The 23,921-nt window shown below is 40.7% G+C and overlaps 1 pseudogene; it reads right to left on the reverse strand.

The window, feature by feature from the left end:
* Nucleotides 1-15,932: 15,932 nt before the first annotated feature.
* On the reverse strand, nucleotides 15,933-16,532 carry LOC117695997 (bcl-2-like protein 2 pseudogene; annotated as a pseudogene).
* Between the last annotated feature and the right edge of the window lie 7,389 nt (nucleotides 16,533-23,921).

Here is a 23,921-nt window from a genome sequence, read left to right on the forward strand (position 1 = left end):
TGTGCCCTTGAAGAGAATCTTCTCTCCTATAGTCATAGAGCTCCAGTTGCAGGAAATCAGGCTGAGGCCATCACTTTACATTTTCCTGAATAACATGGAAAATTCAAGTCTCAGCCTCAGAGGGTGTCAGCCATTAAAGAAAGTAATTAGCAAAGACTGAGATCCTACAATGTGGGATATGGATGTGTGGGTGGACCCTGTTGAAGCTGAGAAGTAAATTAAAATAGAAAATAATATAAATTATAAAATATAAAATAAACAAATAAAATAAAAGTGTAAAACAAAATATAAAATATAATGTAAATATAAATATAAAATAAGAAATAAAAATAAAATAAATAAAAATAAAATGTAAAATATAAAATAAAAATAAAACAAAATTTAAAGTTTGAAATATATAAAAAAATAAAATGTAAAATATAAAACATAAATACAAAATATAGCATACATATAAATATAAAATACATCAAATATAAAATATAAAATTTAATCCTTCAGAGTCTGATAAACCAGCAGTGATTTTCTCTGAAGAAAATGTCAGACAATACTGATGTTCCTCAAGGCCCACCAATAGTTTCTATAACCAGACTCAAGGCAAAACAGGCCCCTACAGGGAGTTGGGGTGGGGGGTAGAAAGTGTAGTCCATGAGGAAATGTGCTATTCTACTAAGGAGGTTAATGAGTTTGCTAATTCATTCAAGCAGAAGTCTGGGGAATATGTGTGGGATAATGGTGGAAGACACATAAAACTAGATCAGGCTGAGTTTATTGACCTGGGCCCTCTGAGTGAAGATTCTAGGTTTAATATGGAAGCTCACACACTTAAAAAAGAAAGAAAGAAAATGTGTCAGAAGTTTGTTTGAATGGTTGACTGAAACATTGATCAGAAGATGGCCTACTGAAAAGGAGTTGGACACGCCTGATATGCCTTGGCTTAGTGTTGAAACAGGGATTTTAAGGCTCAGGGTAATTGCAATGCTAGAGTGGATACGGTGTAGAAGACTTATTTCTCTACATTGGAAAAGCCTGAAATATGCCCTTCTTGAATCCTATAAGAAAAAATCTGGTGAGAGGGGCACCAGCACAATTGAAGAGTTTTGTTCTTGCCTTTTTCCTTGTGCCAGATCTTAGGGTTGGAGATGCTGCTGTTCAATTAGATTAATTAAATGCAGTGGGCTTAATCAAGCCCTGAGGTAGCAAGGACCAGGTGAATTGAATCACTAGAGAAAATGTCCCGGCCTCAGGGATTCAGTGAGACCCTAGGGAAGGTGTCAAAAGAATGATAGAACAAGAGACATGAAGAAGAAGCACCAGTCTGAATGTCTGATCTAGTGCTTGAATTTTATTGTTCAGGCTGCTGTTATAAAGGCAAGCAGTCAGGAGGGTCATCTGACAGTCAGGGTCCAGGGTCATCCCATAATTGCATAGTTCTCTAAGCCCACAAGAATTCCTAGCCCAAATTACTTATCTAAATATATTCTCAGAAGCAAGAAGGCAATTAAGACATTTCTCGGTTCAGGTTGCTTATCTGATTAATATTTTCTCCCTGGCAGGAGCACGATGAAATATTCCTTAACTCAAGTTATTTGCCTAACTGTCATTTGCTCCCAGGCAGAAGGGAATCTTGGCCCCCGGCAAGACAAGGTGATCGTAGTTATTAGAATGGACAGGTTAGACAAAACAATGTTTATAATGACCTAGTCTATAATGGTCAGCACAGGAGAGGTGAAATAAATTTATTTATTCATTTATTTATTTATTTATTTATTTACTTATTTACTTATTTATTTATTTAATGTATGTGTGTGACCTGTCACTCTCTTCAGATGCACCAGAAGAAGGGATTGAATCCCATCACAGATGGTTGTGAGCCACCATGTGGTAGCTGGGAACTGAACTCAGGACCTCTGGAAGAGTAGTCAGTGCTCTAAACCTCTCAGTCTTCTCTCCAGCCCCTGAGAGGTGAAATTTATAATGGCATGACTCATATGGAACTTTGGTTAATCAGTCATGGTAAGCTCAGGTTGATCCAGTCCACTGCTGCTGCTGTTCTTGGTGATCATCTCATGGCACCAGCATCTCCAATACACTGGGGTTTTCCGCTGCAACTCAGCTTCACCAATAGCTTCTCATAGGCTCTCTTTATGGTGCCAAGGCTCAACTCATTTGCATGACCCCTTCAGTCCTTGGCCATCAACTGCAACTGAGGCTGCACCTTCACCAGTGGTCATCCCCCCCTCACCTCACACAGTCACTCGTGGTCATCCGCCCACCTCACACAGTCACTTGCAGTCATCACCCCGCTTCACATGGTCACTCATGGTCACAGCTTCTCTGTGCTCTCAGAAAACACTTCGCAGAAGACTTCAAGTCAGTGATGCTGGTATCTTCTTAATCACCAATTTTTTAGCTCCAGCTAACCAGTATCAATTGTCCCTGTAAAGCCTTCTATTCTGGACTGTAAAGCCAGAGTCTCACAGCCCAAGCTGCTGAGTTCTACTGCTTGCTGGGGCTGGAACATCCCCCCCTTATTCTTTTATCAGCTTTCTGTTTTCTGACTCCCTCTCTGGCTAAGCTCAGCTTTCCTGGAACTTGCTCTGTAGCTTGACCTTGAACTCAAAGATCTGCAGGTGTTTCTCCCGAGCACTGGGACTAAAGGTGTGGTCCACCAAGGTTGGATTTAAGTAGTGAACTAATTGTAACCAGGAGCTCTCATTTAAAAAAAAATCAGAAAATCCACAGATTGGGAGGTGAAATTCATAGTGTGCATAAAACTACACAAAATCAACATTCAGGAAATACAAGTGCTTTGTAAGTCAGGAAGAAAGATCTAGATAACTCATAAATTAGCAAAATAATTGTAGCCAACACAGAAGAGGAAACCAAGTAATGCACAAAATCTGTCAGGCTGAAATCCGAGGAAGGCAAAGGAAATCAGTGAGGCCTGTCACATGCCTCAGGGTGCAAACAGGCAAAGCCCACTGGCATTAGAGCTCAACTATAGAGCCATCCATCTGCAGCAGGATAAAAACTGAAGTGACTCATTTCACTATTATTGTGTTGTAGTTAATCTGTGATTCCAAATCTAGCAGTGGGGAGCAGGAGAGATGGTCCACTGATAAGAGCATGCCAATCAATAATCAATAATCAATGCTAATCAATGACCTTTAATCAATGTTAATCAACAATCGATAACCAGTGCCAATCAATAATCAATGCTAATCAATGACCAATCATGATCAATAATTGATGCCACATGCCTTTCATCCCAGCACTTGGGAGTCATAGGCAGAGGGATGACAATGAGGAAATAATGATCAATAAACAATACTAATCAATAATCAATAAACAATTCTAATCAGTAATCAATAATCAATAATAATGAATGACCCATGATCAAGCCTAATCAATAATCAAATTCAATAATAATCAGCAATCAATACTAATTAATAACCAATAATGATGCATGTCTTAGGGTTTGTATTGTTGTGGTGAAATATCATGGCAAAAGCAACTTGGGGAGGAAAAAGGTTCATTCAGCTGACATTTCCATATCACTGATCATCTTTAAACTAGTTGGGACAGGAACTCATGCAGAGCAGGATCCTGGAGACAGAAGCACACGTAGAGGCAGGAGAGGTGCTGCTCACTGGCTTGCTCCCCATGGCTTCCTCAGCCTGCTTTCTTATAGAGCCCAGGACCACCAGCCCAGGGGTCCCAGCACTCCCAATGGGCTGGGCCCTCCTCCATCAATCTCTGATTAAGAAAATGAACTACAGGCTTTGTAAGAAAGAATTTTTAATTTTTTAATTGATGATGCATACCTTTAATCCCAGCACTTGGGAGGCACAGGCAGGGGGACGATGGTGATGGGGTAATGATCAAAAATCAATACTAATCAATAATCAACACCAATAAATAATCAATGCTAATCAATAATCAATAGGCAATACTAATTAATAACCAATACTGATAACAAATTGATGACGCATGGCTTTAATCCCAGAACTTGGAAGGAACAGGCAGGGGGACGATGGTGATGGGATAACGATCAAAAATCAATACTAATCAATAATCAACACTAATTAATAATCAACACCAATCAATAATCAATGCTAATCAATAATCAATAGCCAGCGTTGATAACCAATACTGATAAGAAATTGATGATGCATGCCTTTAATCCCAGCACTTGTGAGGCACAGGCAGGGGGACGATGCCAATGGGATAATGATCAATAACCAATGGTAATCAATAATCAATCAATGGTAATCAATAATTTATAAATGACAACAATCCATAACCAATAATGACTCCTAACTCCTCAATTTCGCAGCTGTGTGCTGATAAAAATTTCACTCGTTCTTGCAAAGGACCCAGGTTCAGTTCCCAGCACCCGCAATAGTGGCCCACAACCATCTGCAGCTGCCGTTCCAGAGGATCTGATGCCTTTTCCCGTCCTCTCTGGGAGCAACGCGTGCACATACGTACGTCCAGGCAAAGCTTCATACACGTAACACAATAAACACTAAGACCGGTGATAGGCTGCAGGATGTAGATGAAGCATCCAGACCCATCCACCACGCCTGTATTTCTTTTTGGCACACAGCTGGGAAATTGAGGAGTCAGGAGTCATTATTGGTTATTGATTAGTGTTGCTTATCAATCATTGATCACCGTTGGCTGCTTATTTATTAGTATTGATTATTGATGAGTATTGAGTATTTATTGGTATTGGTCATGGATTATTGATTAGTATTGCTTATAAATTATTGATTGCCATTGATTATTGATCAGCATTGGTTATTGATCATCAACCCATCACCATCATCTCCTCTCCCTGCCTTGCCTCCCAAGTGCTGGGATTAAAGGGATGCATCCTCAGTTTTTTATGATCATTGGTTATTGATTAGAATTGGCTATTGATTATTCATTAGCATTGAATTCTGCAGAGGTGGGTAGGAGCAAAGCAATGATTTTAAAAAGCCCCAGTTCACTCCTAAAATGAAGACAGTACTCAAGGATGCCGATGGTATAGGCTTGTGATAGAGAGCGGACATAAAATACCTAACGTATGTGCTTAATAAGTGACTTTCTTCCTTTCCTTTCTTTTCTTATCTTTTTTCTTTCTTTTTTTTTCAGAAAGGGTTTACCTGTGTCCCCCTGGCCGATCATTATTAATTTTTTATTAGTGCTGATTATTAATCATTGATTACCATTAATTGATTATTGATTAGCATTGATTATTGATCATTATTCCATCACAGTCATTCTCCTGCCTGTGTCCTGTGTCCACTCCTTAAACCAGGCTGGCCTTGAACTCACAGAAGTCTGTCTCCCTCTGTCTCCTGAATGCTGGAATTAGACGTACGTCACCACCACCTGGCAATAAACAATCATTTCTACATTATTTCTTGTTATGTGAAGCTGATGCTTTGATTTTTAGAGACTTTGTCTCACAGATTTCTGTGTCATATTTTACTCTCACTCAATCAAGACATTTTCATTTTTTTTCTCTTTTCCCTCTCAACTCTTTTTTTCCTTTTCCATTTTTATTGGATATTTTCTTTATTTACATTGCAAATGTTATCCCCTTTCCCGATTTCTCCCCCAGAAACTCCCTATCCCCTCCCCTCCCCCTGCTTCTGTGAGGGTGTCCCCCACCCACTCACTCATGTCTCCCTGCCCTCAAGGAGAGGCCCTTGATCCATTTTTTCTTTTTAATCTTTGTTGAGTAAGAAAAAGATGTTTTATATATTGTTATATATCATATTTTACCTTCCTTTATTTTTATAATCTGTTACCTTTGGCTTTAATACTTTATTTTTTATTATTTATTTATTTATTTATTTATTTATGGTTTTTTTGAGACAGGGTTTCTCTGTGTAGCCCTGGCTGCCCTGGAACTCACTCTGAAGACCAGGCTGGCCTCGAGCTCAAAAATCCTTCTGCCTCTGCCTCCCGAGTGCTGGGATGGGCATGCACGACCACCTTATTGGATATCAATTAGTATTGATAATTAATTATTGATTACCGTTTATTAATTATTGATTATTTATTATTAATTAGCATTGATTATTGATTGCTATTCCATTACCATCATCCTCCTGCTTGTGTCTCCTGAGTGCTGGGATTAAAGGCGTGTGCCATCAATTATTGATCATTATTGGCTATCAATTAGTATTGATAATTATTGATCATCATTTATTGATTATTGATTAGCATTGATTATTGACCGTTATTTCATCATCATCATCCCCCTGCCTGTGTCTCCCGAGTGCTGGGATTAAAAGCATGCACCACCACTGCCCAGCGGCTTTAATACTTTAAACAATCGCCTTTAAACCAGCTAATCTAAATTGATACCATTTAAGAAAGCCTGCCCCCTCGAGGTCATCCTAAGTAAATACAGTAAAACACGCTTCCATTTCTGTGGTCTGCTTAAAGCTGCCTTTCCTTCCTTCCTTCTTTTCTTCCCTCCCTCTCTCCTCTCTCTCTCTCTTCTCTCTTTTCTCCTTCCCTTCTTCAATTTATTGATTTTCATAGGTGTAGACGTTTTGCCCGAATGCATGCATGCATGTGCCTAGTGTCCATGGAGGTCAGAATAGTGGGCAGATTCCTAGCTAAGGGCTAAGACAGAACTCTAGTGTCTGTCCTAAGCTTTTAAGTGGAAACTCCTGAGCTTTGGAGACCAGACAAGTTAACAATATAAAATATCTATTATAAGATGATGTTATTAACAAATTTTCCAAAGTACCGACACAGTTAACATTCCTTATATACCACCCCACTTTAATGCATTTGTGCACAGGAGTCATCATAAACACAGAGACCTTCCCTATAGAAAAGTCACAAGATTTGGAGTCCTGGGATGTAGGCCTTCATCTCCACAATCACTGCATGGGTTTATCTGGCCACTTCCAAAGAGCAAGGGTTACAAAGCATTGCTCTTAGGACTTGTCTGAGACCCTGCAATGCTGATGTATATTCTGAATTTACAAGCAGTGACTCAGGCTGGAGAGATGGCTCAGCAGTTAAGAACACCAACTGCTCTTTCAGAAGTCCTGAGTTCAATTCCCAGGAACCAGCAACCACATGGTAGCTCACAACCATCTGTAATGGAGTCTGGTGCCCTCTTCTGGTGTGTCTGAAGAGAGCAATTGTGGTGTACTCATATCAGATATAATATATATATTATATATAATATATTATACATTATTATATATTATATATTTTGAACCTTTAAAAAAAAGAAGTGACTCTAGCCTCTTAAGACCAGTCTGTGGTAGACCCATCTTCCAGTATTCTGCAACACTATAGTATTCCATTGAATATTGTTGAAAATGCTGGTCTGTGGCACAAGTAAATTTGGTATGTATTTTTACATCCTCTCATTGCATTGAAACAATCATTTCTCATTGAAACAAGCCATTGAGAGAATTTCTTATGTTACCCTCAAGCTGAGTCTGAGAGCAACAGCATAGCTCACCTAAAGTCAGAAAGTACTGGAGTGAGGGCAGAGCCAATAGTTAGGGTGACTGTGGGAAAATTTTGTTCAAACTCATATACCGTTGAGGGAAGGGGTCTGAAATTCACTGTGTGGCTGTGACCTTAGTGTGTTTGGTGGGGGGATGTCGCGGTGTACATGTGATGGCCAGAGGGCAAGCTGCAGATGTCAGTTCCCCTTCTACCCTGTGGAACCTGGGAATTGGTGAAACCCAGGTCATCAGGTTTGGCAACAGATGCTTCATTTATCTCTCACCAGACCTTAGTTTTTGAAATATTTATTTTTCCCGCCTCAAGTAGAATTTTACTGTATTGTCATATAAAATCTATTTTCAAAAATGAACCTTTGAGCTGGACAGTGGTGGCTCAAGCCGTTAATCCCAGCACTTGGGAGGCAGAGACAATCAGATTTCTGAGTTCAAGTCCAGCCTGGTCCAGTGAGTTCCAGGATGGCCAGGGCTATACAGAGAATCCCTGTCTCGAGAAACCAAAGAAAAAAAAAAAAAAAAAAAGAAAGAAATTTTGTCTTCATTTGTGATTTCCCTTGGACCTCTCTTTCTTCGTCCCTTATGACCATTTTTTTTTTTACTGAAGTGTCAGAACACTGAGACTAATACCTGATGTGATCTGGCAGGTACACGCTGGAACAAAAACCACAGCCCATTTCTGCCAGTACTCTTGTTCTTTCCATTTTGAGTCTGGGAAGAAAAAGTTATTTTAGAAAGAAGTATTTGGTACTCTGGTACATCTTCACCTGCATCCCACAGGTTGGGTCAAGGGATATTTGTATAAACAATGCCCATTTCTGAAGGAGTTGATGTGAGTGTGAAATAAAGTAAGAAATAACTGTATCTGTCTTGGTACCGGATTCTTAGCAGTTTATTCAATCGATGATGATTAAGTCTTGACTGGAGGGGTCTATAAAACACAATGGAGATGAAATAAGAAAGAAAGACACCAAGTTCTGAAATTACAGCCTTAGGAAACCACTGTTGGTCACCCCAGAGCTAGAACAGCCTGTCTGGATTGAGGCTCATCCCAGTGGACTTGATGGATGGGCAAGAATGTTCTATGTAGAGAAGGTGGGTAGAAAATTCTAGGCAAAGCTGAGCAAAGGCTCTGAGTAGTGAATATGTGGCCAGCATGTGCTGTACTCCATCACTACAGGGCATTTTCTACAGACACACTGCCTGGTTTGGGACCACAACTCTACTGCTTTACATCTGAAATCTTATGTGGTACTTTGTTCCTCCACTTTCTCAACAGAAAAAAAAAATAGTACGACAATAGTAATTACTCTTAGAGTTGTTGTAAGGCTTTATTGACACATCCAAAACACCAGAGCTTACAATTATAGCTGATGAGAGAAAAGACATGAAATAACGCTGCTGTGAACACAGCAGTAAACACTGCTGACCATGATGGTAGAGAAGGATAGGAGTATAGCAACTACATTTGGCAGTTGTGGTGTCCTTATCTGCCTCAACTGCAAAACAAACCATCTAAGTTGAGTGACAGATCCTGGTGTTGAGTAGGCAGTCACCCACTTCCTGGATGAATACGCAGCTAAGACAAACTTGGGAGCATAGGACAAAATGGCGGTAGCAGGGGCATAGGGCACATGGCAAAGTCTGCCTCATCCCTTGGTTTCCTTCCATATCTAGCATCCTGTTCCAAAATGTTTCTTTTTTTTTCATTTATCCTATTTTACTTTCTACATGAAGCTTTAAGACAGACTTTGGGGCAAGATTAACTATTTCATGCCATTTGTGGGTCCTTTTCTCTTTCTCTCTCTTTTTATAGGAAAGAACAACGGGAAGCAGCAGCCAGGTGCATTTTTGTTATTATGAATACCTTCCCCATTTCACCATTGTTTTGCAGGGAGGATTCAGTCCTGCATGGTGGAAAGCTGCTAGGTAGCCATGTTGGTCACAAGTTAGTCTTTGGGGCTTACTCTGTTGCTGACCTTCAATTCCTCTGTCATTTTCATGTGAATTTAGTCAAGGACAACTTTATATGAATAATGGAAACAGCTATGATGTATTGAATGTCTTTCTCCTCACAGCTAAGCTCCATAAAGGTTATCACAGCTGATCTGCACAGTCACCATGTAAGAGAAGTCCTAGTATCCTCCTTTGTGTATAAGGAGACCAAGGCTCAGAATGGTTCCTCTACCCCTTCTGAATTCTCACAGGAATCAAGTAGCAAAACAAAAAATCAAAGTCAGACCTGAATGTTAAAAGGATGTTTACTGTTGTACATTTTTCTGTTTGTTCATTGGGCTCCTAGATGGCATTTCTGAAAGCAAATCCCGACTGCAATTCATGATCCTCATACACCTGAGGCTTTTCAATAAATCATAAACACTGCAGACTGCTGCAGAGGCAAGAAGAGGTTCAGGCTTGTGTATGACTACTTTTCTCAGCTTCCTATCCTGATGTTAAAGGTACCCAAAGTCTGGACCGTATTCTAGTTTATACAGCAAGATGGATGATTCATTTTGACAAAATAGTGTGAGGTGATAAGAGGTGACAACATACAGCTAAGAACAGTATTGATTTAAACTTATGGAGTGTTTTCTGGAAGTTTCCATGTAGCATTGTTGGATTAGAGCTGATACACACACGCACACACAAATACACACACACATACACACACAAATACACACACATACACACACATATACACACAAACACACACTCACACAATTTTCTGAAGTGGACTATAGTTGCAAGCAACTGAAACCATGGATAAGTGTACTAAATATTACTCTAAATATGCCTTAAAATTTCTGATTCTGGTTTAATTGGTAACCAAACTAAACTCTGCTCCTCTGCAAGAGCAGCAAGCACTCTTAACAACGGTGCCATCTCTTTACCCTCAGCTTATTCTAAAAGTAGAACTTAATAGATCTCTTGCCCTTTTCCCCTAAATAACAAATAAAACAACTCAAGTGCTAGACACTCCACAGGTTACCTCACCAAGTTATACTAAGATTGTCTAAGTGAAATTGCCCTTTACTGGTTAAGTGATTACTAATTCTAATGGCTAATTTAGATGGCTTTTTTCTGCAGGTACCCTTGCATGCCAGCAGAGGGCATCAGATCCATTTGTCATGAGCCACCATGTCTTTGCTGGGACTTGAACACTGGTTTTCTGAGCCATCTCACCACTATCTGTTTACTGGTTAACTGTCCAAAAAGCAAGAACTTAAAAATTGGATCAACTAGTTAATCAAAAAATAGTTGAACAAGTGACATGGCAAGACCACATTTTTGTGAGGAAGGAATGGGTTGCAGAGTACTTTCGACATGATCCTGAATTATTTAGGTTTGGGCTCCTCTAGAATGTTCCACTATTTTTATGTTATGTATCCTTGACAACCCCTCACCCCCACTTCTTACTCCCCAGGTTTATGGTTTTTGCTTTTTCAAAAGCCCCTCAGCTTGCTGGTCTTTTGTCAAACTCTTCTCCTGGGAGAGTGAGCTGTTTGACTGTTGGTTGCCAACTCTCCTCCCTAATAAACCTCTGCTGATTGCATCCAGGTATGGTGTCTTGTGAGTTTGTGGGTGGCCGTTACTTCCTGAGACTGGAGTAAGGGTCTGCCAAGTTTGGGGGTCTTCATTACTAACAATAATCTCTGTTATTCATGTTTTATTTCTCAAAATATAATCCATGTTCCTAACCACAAAAGAACAAATGGCTTTGATAATGTTGACCATACAACCTACATTCTGTATCATTTGACATAAAGTAACAACAACAAAAAACCAAACGTGATTGGGAGAAAAATGTAGCTGTAACTTGGCACAGGACTTTGTGGTTTTGACTTTTGGAAGCTATATAACTTTCTGGTTCAGGGTGGGGCTGAGGCTGGGATATTGCAGCTAAGCTTCTGAGTATAATTTTGTGGCTCTGATTTATCAGTAGTAACTTGAATACAATAAATTCTTATCATTTCCCTTGTCCTGTGGTTGAGTTGTGTTGGATCTCAGTGGACCCATGATGTAAAGGCTTTAGCACAGTATGTAACCACTGTCCAGTATGAATAGTTTCATAATGATGAAGACTCCAGAGGTGTGCAAAGGCTTCATTATACTAAACATGTCCATTAGGACTCTGTGGGTGTGTCCTGAGTCACAGAAGATGTGTTTAAGACTCAAGGGTATGTCCTGAGACACAGAGGGATGTGTGTAAAACTCAGTGGGCATGTCCTGAGTAACAGGGTGCATTTTTAGCACTCAGGAGGTGAGTCAAGAGTCACAGGGGGCAAGCTTAAGACTCAGTGTCATGTCCTGAGTCACAGAGGGTATGTTTACGATTGAGGGGGCAAGTCCTGAGTCACAGTGGGTATGCTTAAAACTTAGGGGTGTGTCCTGATACACAGGGGGTGTGCTTAAGACTCAGGTGTGTCGTGAGTCACAGGGGTCATGTCCTGAGTCACAGGGTGGCAAGAGTAAGAATCATGGGGCGTGTCCAGAGTCACAGAGAGTTATCTTAAGACTCAGGGGGGCGTGTCCTGTTACACATGGAGCCTATTTAGAACTCTCTCCAGAGTCACAGGGGTGTGTTTAAGACTCAGGGAGAATGTCCTCAGTCACTGGAGGCATGTCCTGAGTCACTGGGGGGCGTGCTTAGATTCTAGCACATATTCTTTCATGATAATGAAGACTAGAGAATTGTGCAAAGGCTTGACCATATTAAATACACTCGCAGGGTTTCTGTCTTAGTGTTTCCATTGCTATGAAGAGAAATCACGAAAAAGGCAACTTGTATAAAAGCAACAGGATAATTGGGAATGGCTTACAGTTTCAGAGATTATGATTTTTCATCATAGCAGGAAGCAAGGCAGGCATGAAAGAAAACATGGTGCTGGCGAAGAAGCTGAGAGTTTTGCTTCTTGATCCAAAGGCAGCCAGGAAGAGACTGTCTGCCAGGGAACTAGTAGGAGGGTCCACTCTGCACTGGGTGGAACTTCAAAGCCTTCAGTGATGCACTTCCTCCAAGGCCACATCTCATAATAACTTCCTCCCACTCCTTGAGCCAAGCATATTTATACTACCACATTCCACTGCCTGGCCCACATGATTGTGCAAACACATGAGTGTATGGAGACCATATTTAAAAATAGCATAATACAAAATATTTGAGGTTCAAATTAAAAAGTCCTCATCATCTATAGAAGTCTCATAAATGTTAAAAGTCCAAAGTTCAAAGTCTCTTCTGAGATCATTCCAATCATGTAACTGTAATCTCCTATACTTTCATAAATATAGCACATAATATCCATCCAAATTCACAGGATATAGGTCACCATTCTTAATCACCATTGTGAGGAAATACTGGGCCAAAAGAAGACCAAAAGGCAGCAAGGCAATCTCCAAACTCTGCATCTCCATTCCTGATGTCAAAGTGTTTTTCAGATCTCCAACTCCTTCCTGCTTTACTCACTAAAACACAATACTTTCCTTTGGCTGATTATATTTCCTGAAACTAGTTTTTCTGAGAAGGTATCCCACAGCTCTGGAATCTAAAACTCTCGCGGTCTCCAAAGTAACTTCAGCAATTACAGCTTCTTGTTCCAGTATCTGGGATCCACGGATGATCTTCTGTGCTCCTCAAAAGAAGCTGGGTCTCATCTCCAGCTCTTCCCTCTATAGTACACTAGGTTCTGCTTGACTCCACTCAACTGCTGCTGCTGTTCTTTCTGCTCATCCCACGGGACTGACATCTTCAACATGGTGGGTTCTTTCGTGACAAACAGTCTTGACTGCATTCCTCTCATGCTCCTTTCATGGAGCCAAGCCTCACCTGCATTGCATGAAACATCCATGCCTTAAAGCCAGTGCCACCTGGGTGAGTCTTACACAGGACTGAGTCAAGCTGCACTAAAAGGGACAACCTTGGCTACCTCTGGAATACAACTTCTTTGTCCACTCAGAAAACACTTAACAGAATATGTCACTTCAGTGGTGCTGGTTTCTTCTTCATCCCCACTAATTTTCTAATTACAGCTAACCAGCATCAATTGTCTCAGTTGTCCCTTCTATTCTTTCCTCTAAAAGCAGAGCCACATGGACAAAATTCCTGGGTTCCTCTGCCTGCTGGGGCCCAAACATAGCCCCTTCTATTACATCATCACCAGCTTTCTAGTTTTCAACAACTTCACTGCCTCAGTTCGGCTGTCCTTGAACTTGCTCTGTAGATGAACTTTGAACTCAGATCTGCATGGCTCTGTCTTCTGAATGTTGAGTAATATGTGTGTAACACTCTGCCCATATCTAAACTTTGCATTACCTAAACTTGTTCTGTACCAGGATGATTGAATCAGACATCTGCTTGATGTTCATCTCCTAGGATTTGAGGTGTGTACCACCATGCCTGGACCTAAGTATATCCTATATCCTTTTAGATTTTATTTATTTTTTTTAAAGATTTATTTATTTTATGTATATGAGTACACTGTCACTGTCTTCAGACACACCAGAAGAAGGGCATCCATTACAGATGGCTGTGAACCACCATGTGGTTGCTGGGAACTGAACTCAGGACCTCTGGCAGAGCAGTCAGTGCTCTTAACTGCTGAGCCATCTCTCCAGCCCCTTTTTAGATTTTAAATTGAAATCCCAGTATAGTAATCACAATCTGTCCATTGTCAATTTGACACGTACTTTTATCCTCTTATGTCCACATAAAAACAATAACCAGTTAATAAGAATGCCTAACATTATACAGTTCTCATCCATACAACTTCACATCCATATGATTAGGAGGATGGAATCTTGCCAAAATATCACCACTTCTTTATTGCCATTGTGTGTCTTTGATCATAGGATTTAGCTTCATTCAACTTCCTGGTGAAATTTTTTTCTTTGAAGCTAACATTTCATATTTTTCATTTCTAAGATTACTAAGCATGATCAAAACAATCACCATGAGAGTAAACACAGGCCAAAAGCTATGCTTGGCTTTCCTGAGTCTTCCTTTGTCAACCCAGTTAACAAGATAAACCTGTTTACCTTCAGATGAGAGCAAAACACAGCAGCATTCTTCAGCAAAACATTATAAAAATTCTATGCAAAGTTCAAACCACCCTTAGGTCATATGTGTTCTACTAGGACGGCCCATGAAGTTCCACTTAATGCATGTACAAATCCAAAGTCTAAAAATCCACAATGCTTCCAACAAAAGCATGGTCAGGCCTACCAATTAGAATACTTAAGTCTGGGGTACCAACTTCTGTCTTAGAATTTCCATTGCTAAGAAGAGACACTGTGACCAAGGCAACTGTTTTAAAGGCAAATAGTTAATTCAGTCTGTATTACACTTTCAAATGTTTAGTCGAATGTCAGCATGCAGGCAGCCATGATGCTGGAGAAGGAGCTGAGCGTTCTGCATCTTCATGAGAAGGCATCCAAGAAGAGACTGTCTTCCAGCCAAGTGGTAGGAGGGTCTGTTTTGTACTGGCCTGAGCTCCAGAGACCACAACCATAGTAATTCACTTCCTTCAAAAGGTAACATCTACTCCCACAAGGCACATCTCTTAATATTGCCACTTTTTAGGGTCAAGAATATTTAAATCGCCACAGTTTACTTCAACTATGAATTCTTTCATGCATTTAAATATGATTAGGACGTGCAGAAGCTTTAACATGTTAATTACTTTCAGATGGTTTCTATCTCATATGTGTTCATTTCTGTATTCAGAAACCACTGTGGCATGTAAACGATTTCCCAACTTTAGAACAATCAAAAAGGTTTCTGCTCAGTTTGTTTTCTTTTATGTCTTTGGAGACTACAGAGATATGCACAGGCTTTACCACATTCATTACATCTGTAAGGTTTCTCTAAAGCATGTGTTCCTTTGAGTGTGTGGAGAGTACAGTGACATGCAAAGGCTTTATCACATTGACTACATTTATAAATTTCACTCTGCACATTTTCTTTTGTGTATTCAGAGATGACTGTGTCCTGGAAAGGCTTTACCTCATTCATGACATTCAGTTTCTCTCCAGTATATGTTCTTTTATGTAATGGGTGATGACTGTGCAGTGCAAGGGCTCAGCACCTTGATGACACTGAGTCACTCTCTTGAATGTGTTCTATTGTGTAGTCGCAGATAAAAGTGAATTGTCAGTTTTCCCCCAGTGATTACATTAATGAGGATTCTCTCCAGTGTGATTTCTTTGTGTATGTATAAAAAACTATGACATGCAAAGGCTTTACCACATTGTTAATATTCCATTAGGTTTTTAATCATAAAAATGTAACTATTCATAGGCCCGCTCCCACCCCACTTCTAACGTAAATTTTTAGAAATTTTAAACTTCAGTATCATCATAACTTTCGTTTTCCTGACCTAAAGTTCGGTATTGATGGTGTAACACTAAAATCTGAACAGCACTTACCCTTTCTCTAACAAAAGTTCAGCAGCCTGGATGAAGAAAAACCAATGTAAGAAAGACCCCTACAGATATCAGGGCCCCCAGTGTCACGGCCCCCGTCAGTATTGTCTTTACTGACATCCAGTTTCCTTCCTGTAGACACCATGTCTTTTTCAGGTCCCTGTTCCCATACAGGGCTGTGAACTCCGTCCAGCCGCCATTGTTGTGGATCCAGTCAGCCAGGTGTATTTCTAGATAGGCCACCATCCAATCCTGTATTTGCCTCACCAATGGCTCTAAGTTTTTGTCTATACTCTCAGCACACACGGCCGCCCCAAAGACAAAGAATGCCACAAGACGGCCCCAATTGGGGCCTCCTTCGAATAGTTCCTCGGAAACCTGGATGAAGCATTGTTGAGCTGAGCCTGGGGTCACGTGTAGTTGAGCAACCAGGTCAGAGAGGGTGCGCCGGAAGCGGGTCTCAAATTCATCTCCAGCCGCCCACATGGCTTGGTGTAGCGGGTCAGCTGTTGGGCCTTCTCCTGGGCCAGCTCCTCAGACATAACCCTTCTGCCTTAGCTTGTAGCCTACAAAGTCGGCCACTAGAGCCCGTGTATCTGGGGTTGAGGCTGGGGTCGTCATCAGGTGCGTTCAGCTGGGTTCCAAGTTTCCAGCTCAGTGATGTCAGACTGCGTTTCCTGCTTGGAACTGGTGCTCAGGCCTCCGGTCTCATATGTTGAGCCACCTTGAACGCTTTCATGTGGGCAAACAGGGACTTGGAAAGAACAATATTAGGATTGAGTGCCATGAAGAAAAAAGAAAATTCACAAAAAAAAGAAAATCCAACAAAAAAAGAAACACACGGAAAAAAAGAAAGAAAAAGGGAAAAAAGAAAGAGAAAAAAGAAAAAAGAAAAAAGAGAAAATAAATAGAACAAAAGAAAAAAGAAAGAAAAATAGAAAAAAAGAAAAAAAGAAAAAAGGAAAAAAGAAAGAGAAAAAAGAAAGAAGAGAAAATAAATAGAACAAAAGACAAAAGAAAGATAAATAGAAAAAAGAAAAAAGGAAAAAAGAAAAAGGGGAAAAAAGAATAAAAAAAGAAAAAAGAGAAAAAAGGAATAAAAAAAGAAAAAAAGAAAAAAAAAGAAAAGAAGAAAAGGATTGAGTGCCCCCCTGTCTCAGTGAGCAGTGGCAGCTCCCACACAGGATTTAACCAGTCCCGGGTGTGTTCTGAACTTGGAATGAGGCAAAGGGAAGGAGTACTGTCTAATCACTCCCACCAGTCTCCAAGGCCAAGTCAGTCCAGGTCTCTGTTAGAGTTCTATTCATTTTCTCTACCTGTCCTAAAATCTGGGGCCTAAATGCACAATTTCTAATTCATCCCCAGCTGGGCGACCAGTTCCTGACTTACCTGGGCAACAAAGATGTGTCCATTATCGGGTCCTATTACCTTATTAGGTATTGCATACCAGGGAAAGTTTTTTCTAAGATATTAGAAATATAAAATCTAAAATTAAAAATAAAATATAAAATTTAAAATATTATTATACTTATACTTTATATTTCTATTTTATTTTTATATTATTTTATATTTTACTTTTTATTTTATATTTTATACTTTATATTTTATATTTGATATATTTTATATTTTATTTTTGTATTTTGAATTTAAATTTTATATTTTACATTTCATATTTTATTATATATTTTGATTTTTAAACTTTATTTTATACTTTATATTTTACTTTATTTTAGTAATTTATATTTTAAAATTGTATTTATATTATATTTTATATTTATGTTTTATATTTTACATTTTATTTTATTATATATTTTAAATTTTAAACTTTATTTTATTTTATACTTTATATTTTATTTTATTTATTTTATTTTTAATTTATATTTTAAATTTGTCCTGCCAGGACTGAGTTAGCATCAGTGATGCCTTCTTCAGTTGGTCCCTATTACCTGTTATGTTGGTCATGAACTAAACACCTGAAAGTGTAAGACAGGCCCAACTATTTGCCTTTAAAACAGGAAGTTCATAAGAAGACCATCAGAGTTAACTAAGCTGGGCCCTAGGAGACTCTCAGAGACTGAGTCACCCACCAAAGAGTATACACAGGATGGACAGAGGTCCCCAGTATTATATGTACTACATGTGCTACTCAGTCTTCACATGGGTTCCCCAACAACTGGAATGGGGGATGTCCTTTAAGGTGTTGCCTGTCTGTCCACACTGTTCCCCATACTTGGCTGGCATGTCTGACCTCAGTAGGAGAGGATGTGCTTAACCCTGTAGAGACTTGACATGCCATGACTGGGGATACTCAAGTGGCCCCCAACCCTCCCTGGGGAAAAAAAAGGAGTCAGGCATGAGGTACTGTGGAAGATGGAATGGGGAGGGGGTAGTAACTGAGATATAATGAAATATATAAATAAATGGGAAAAGTAAACAATACATATAAATAAAATAAAAATATACAAATCAGCATATTAGTTTTAAATTTTACCCTACTCAATGTCTCAGGGAATAAGCCAAAGTAGGGAAGATTTTTGACAAAACTATCACACAAATGACCTCTAACTAAAATTTTCTCAGAGTCTATTTTCCACTGAACAAGCACGACCTCAGCTACCTTTGGCTGCATTACTGTCAACACCCCAAGCTTCCATGTCCTATGAGAACAACTGATTAAGATCCATGTACAGCTTTCTATGACTTTGCCATCTCAATATCTGATATTCTCCACATTCCTTCAAAAGGGAACATAGATTCTGTCCAGCAGCATAATCACATCTGGATACCATTTTGTTGTTGCTGTTGTTCTAACTTGCTACTCTGCTGCTGTGATTGAATGCTCTGAGCAAAAGCATCTCAGGTAATAAGTGGCTGTTGTACATGGTTCTGTCAGATCACAGTCCATCATTTTGGGAGTTTAGATTAGTAACTGAAAGCAAAAAGCATGGACAAACACTGTCTCTTGGCTTGCTCTCTTGCTTGGTCACTGTCTCATGCTCATCCTGCTCTCTCATCCAGCCCAGGACCACTTGCTTAGGGATATTGCCACCCTCAGTGGAAGAGCCTTCCTAATCAATCATCAACACTATCTCTCACAGACATAGAAACCAGCCATTCAGATGAGGGCACACCCTCGATTGAGGGTCTCTCAGATGACTGTAGATCTGAAATGCTGAGAACTTAAGACAACTATGTCACAGACACAAAAATGAGGAAGTCGTTATAAAACAAATCCAATGATTTAACCATATCAATTACAGGAGCCCCTGCAACCCCACGAGGGACTTGGAGTTGTGGCTAAGCCAGGACAAAATAGGGAGGGCATCTGGTTCAGAGCAGGGAAGGATACACTGGAATGGGGAGCTCAGAGGCTGTGCTGACCTGGGGTGAGGTGTCTTTAACCCTGGGTTCCCAGGCCAGTGCTACCAAAGATGTGGCTAAAACAGCTGGAAGGTGGATAGAGAAGCAGATTACCCCACAGACTTGGAAATGGCCTCCCCAAAGGACAGGATCTCTGGTCCAAGGAAGATATGCTAACTCTGTTGGAATGAAGAACAACCTTCCATCTAATGACAACTCCAAAACTACGGAGTCACATATAGACTGGGCAGAGGGTAGAATGAAAGGGGAGGGAAAATGAGGTCTTTGTCCTTTCCACCCTGTAAAACAAGGTAGAAAGAAAGTGATTGTGCCCTGGATGCTGTCTTGAAGAGTTTTCTGTCATGGACTAGTCAATGGGTATTAGTTTTGTTGGTAAGAAGGATTTAACCCAAGGTGAGGGGTCAGTAACTAAATCAACTGGAATGGAAACAGTCTCATTTCCTCAGTCACAGAATAATAAAGTGCTACACACATAACAGACAGCCACAAGGGGGCGGTAAAGGCTACCCAGCAGATTCCACCACTTGTACAGAGGAGAAAATGAAAACAGGATGGCATAGGCCAGCCTTGTCTACAGAATGAGTTCCAGGACAGCCTGGGCTACACAGAGAAACCCCTTCTCGAAAAACAAAAACAAACAAACAAACAAACAAACAAAAAAGACAATAAAAATAAATCATTTAAAAAAAAGAAGAAGAAGAAAAAAGAAAACAGGATGGCAGCAGGTGTGAGCCCTGTAGCAGGGTTCGAAGTCTGCTTTAACCTTCCCAGAAATTTAGACCAGAAGCATACTGTCCTGAATACCAGTCTCTGGAACATCTTTGAAGCACTTTGGGGCTATGACTCTCCAGTGTATCCACTGTAGCAGGGTTTCACATTCAATTTAGTCATCTCCCTCCACATATACTCAAGAAAAACCTGAAAACCAAGGCACACAGACACAAATCTAGCAGGCAAGCCACTGACCCAAAAACAACAATGGTGCATGTTAACAAACAGCCTTTCAATCTTTTGTTTGGGAGTCCTGAGGATCTTGGGTCAATACACTAAGATATTATGTCCAACTCACAGAGACCCCAAAGACCAACAAGGAGCCCATTGCAATGCAAACGCAGGGAGGTCTTTATTATGAGTTCTGTAATAAAAATTCTTACCAGTCACCCTCACATGAGATCAAAACTGAGAGACCAAGTCTAGGGGTGCTGGGTATTTATTGTAGTTACAGAAAGATTGAGACATTAACATACAGGTCATCAACTTAATATTTTCAAAACTACATGTCCAGCATAATCTGCAGGAACCAATCAATGGGGCAAAACCATCTGACAACCATGATGTGTAGACTAACTTTTTCTCTGTAAGGTGAATTAGTTATCTACATGAAGCTTAACCCTGCAGTTGTACCTTGACTGGCTGTTGACAAGGGGGGATTGTCATAGGATGTTTGCTCAAATACACTTCGTGCACTCTCTAAAACAGAATTGATTGGGCTTTACAAACTCATCTTTGTGCCTGAGGTCCTTATTATTGAAAGATGCTCCTGTTCAACCACAAGCCATGCACTGCAGTAGAAAAGGTACTTTATCCAAAGACCTACCTCACTATCTCTTACTGCAGATCCTAATATCAGTGGCACTTACTCTGAGACAGAATACCAGTGGAAGTTGCCTCTCCCCCTGTGCATGCCTCTTATAGGTAAGGTAGACAATCCCCACCTGTCCTTCCTTTCCTGCCTCATCCCTGTGTCTCAGCCCCTCTTGGGCAGACAGTCCCTGTTCAATCACTGCTTTACCTGCCAAGACACAAGGTAAGCTTTCTATAAATCTACCACACTGTCTGTTATCCCAGATGTAATGATCACAGTTTCCCCTAGCACTGTACTAAACACCAGAGGCAGCTTTACCTCTGTCCTGACTATGTCTCCTTGAGGATGCTAAGATCATCTCTTCCTGCCCACCTCTTCTCCCTGCTCCCAACAGTAGCAAGCATTCCCTATTGAGCATACCCACCAAACACGTAAGTAAAAGAAGCAACACTCAGGCAACTCTCTTTGTAAATCCAGATATCAAACAGCAACCTAGGAACAAAATGTCCAACCAAGCAAGAGAAATGCAGAAATCAGTACGTAAATCTATAATCACCTTAAACCTAGAGGCCTAGACACCAGCATAGGAATATAATAAATAATAACCAGGAAAATATGTCACCAAAATATCCAAGCTATCCTAACACAGCAGGTCCTGAGAAATAAAAACATTAAACAGATATGGTACAAAAGACATTGTTTAGCCAGGTGGTAGTGTCACATGCCTTTAGTCCCAGCACTTGGGAGGCAGAGGCAGGTGGATTTCTGAGTTTGAGGCCAGCCTGGTCTACAGAGTGAGTTCCAGGATAGTCAGGCTTACACAGAGAAACCCTGTCTCAAAAACCGGAAAAAAAAAAAGACATTGTTTGGGGGAAGGGAGATGAGTGAGAACCTGGGGAAGGGATAGAGGCACAGAAGAGGACCTGCAGACAGGCACACAGACAGGAAGCAGAAAGAGAGCCCTGAGAGTAGAGAAAGAGAATAGAGGGGGCATGTGCAGAGAACAGAGACTGGGAACAAACAGAGAGTGCTGTGTAGCTGGTGGTTCGTGTATATAAAGCACACCTGACAACAGCAGCAGGTGATGGAGGCAGGGAATGACTTTAGCAGTTGCTAAGTCCCTGAGAGCAGAGCATTAAAATTACCTGTGCACTGACAACTGCAGAGGCAAGGTTCACCCAGGGAACAGGAAAGAAGAGTCTCAGACATTAAAGAAGAATAGGACAAAATGAATAAATTGGTCAACAAATAAAAATGGATTCTAAAACTTTCCTAACCCTAAACAACCAGGACCTCTGAAACATATGAGAAGGGAAAACTACAGATGATTGGAATAGAGGAAGAAGAATCTCAGCACAAAGGTCTAGAAAATATTTTCAATAAAATAATAATGCAAATTTTCCTAAACCAAAGAACATGCATGTTAATGTACAAGAAGCATCCAAAAGACCCAAGAGATTGGAGGGAAAAACAGTCCCTTTACCTCATAATAATCAAACACTAAACATAAAAGTAAAGCAACATAAAAATCTGCAATGGAAAAAATTAAGAAAAACTAAACAAAACTAAAACAAGTAATGTATGAAAGCAGATCTATTAGATTTATGCCTGTCTTCTTAAAAACAGGTTTTGTTTGTTTGTTTGTTTGTTTGTTTTTGAGACAGGGTTTCTCTGTGTACTTCTGTCTGTCCTGGAACTCACTCTGTAGAAAGGCTGGGTTCAAACTCAGAAATCCACCTGCCTCTGCTTCCCAAGTGCTGTGATTAAATGCATGAGCCACCACTGCCCAGCTGTGCCTGTCATCTTAATGTATACTGTAAAAGACAGAAGGGTATGGACACATGTGCTGCAGAGTCAGAGAAACCACCCAGGTTTTTATAATAAAGCAACTGGTCCAAATGTTGGGGCAGATTCAGAATCTGCCATGACAGCTGATTTTACATGAAGTTACTCAGAGGTCACCTCCTGATCTAACACATGAGGGGCATCACCAGTGGCCTCACAGGTGGTCACATCTGGCTGATGCTTCCCATGCAGCTCCAGAGAGGACCCAGCACCCCAGCTCCCACTGCTCAGCCGCCTGCTCCTACCAATTGTGGGCAGTGATCCTGTGCTCACCATGACTCGATTTCAGAGTTTCCCTGATGTCTCCACACAGCACCCACAGCAGAGCTCAGAGCAGGGCACAGATGACCATTCAAGCCTGCACAGCAAACTTGCAAAATAACACTGGGAAGAACCTGCCTCCTTGTCTGATTGGCAGATCTGCCTGGGAGCCTTGATTGGCCAGTGAGTCTTACCACTCCTCAAGGTTAAAGTGTACCTCTGGGCCAGGATCAGACCTTTTCAAGAGCTCAGGAGTGGTTTACACCCAATTAGCATTTGTTTCTGTCTTCAAAGAGGAATCTCACCCCACCAAGCCCTGGGGGAGAACCCATCATTCCAGCTCTGGCTGTTAAGCTGCCAGCTGTTCTGCCCCAAGAACAATGATCCTGCACTTACCAGGACCTGACTCCAGACCTTACCTAAGATTTCCTCACAGCACTTGCCTTCTTCTTCGTGTAATCAAGGTGAACAGTTTCTCACCTGCCCAGTACTCAGTGTGCAGTGAAGGTATCAATTTGAACCACAAGTGGAAGGATGCCCCAGTTTTTTCTTAGCATTCTGTCTAAACTTCACCCCAATTACCTGGCAACAGCCAGGTGTGCTCCTCCCCACAGTTACCTGGCAAGAGCAGGTAAGCCTGACCCCCTGTAAAGGTGGCTGCTTACCCCTTCCTCTCTTTTGATCTCTTGACCTTTTATTCTCTTTCTCTTGCCCTCTTGGGCTCTTCCCTTCCCCCCCCCCACTCTCTCTCTCCACATGCTCATGCCTGGCCTCTACTTCTCTACTCTCTGCCTCTCTCTGCCTTTTTCTGTCTCTACTACCCTCTTAACTCCCCTCCCAATGTCCTAAATAAACTATATTCTATACTATACTTATACTGTCTTGTGGCTGGTTCCTTAGGGAGAAGAGATATCTCAGCCTGAGGCAAGAGTCTGCTG

The sequence above is a fragment of the Arvicanthis niloticus genome, assembly GCF_011762505.2.
Source record: "Arvicanthis niloticus isolate mArvNil1 chromosome Y unlocalized genomic scaffold, mArvNil1.pat.X SUPER_Y_unloc_2, whole genome shotgun sequence".
NCBI classification, from domain to species: domain Eukaryota; kingdom Metazoa; phylum Chordata; class Mammalia; order Rodentia; family Muridae; genus Arvicanthis; species Arvicanthis niloticus.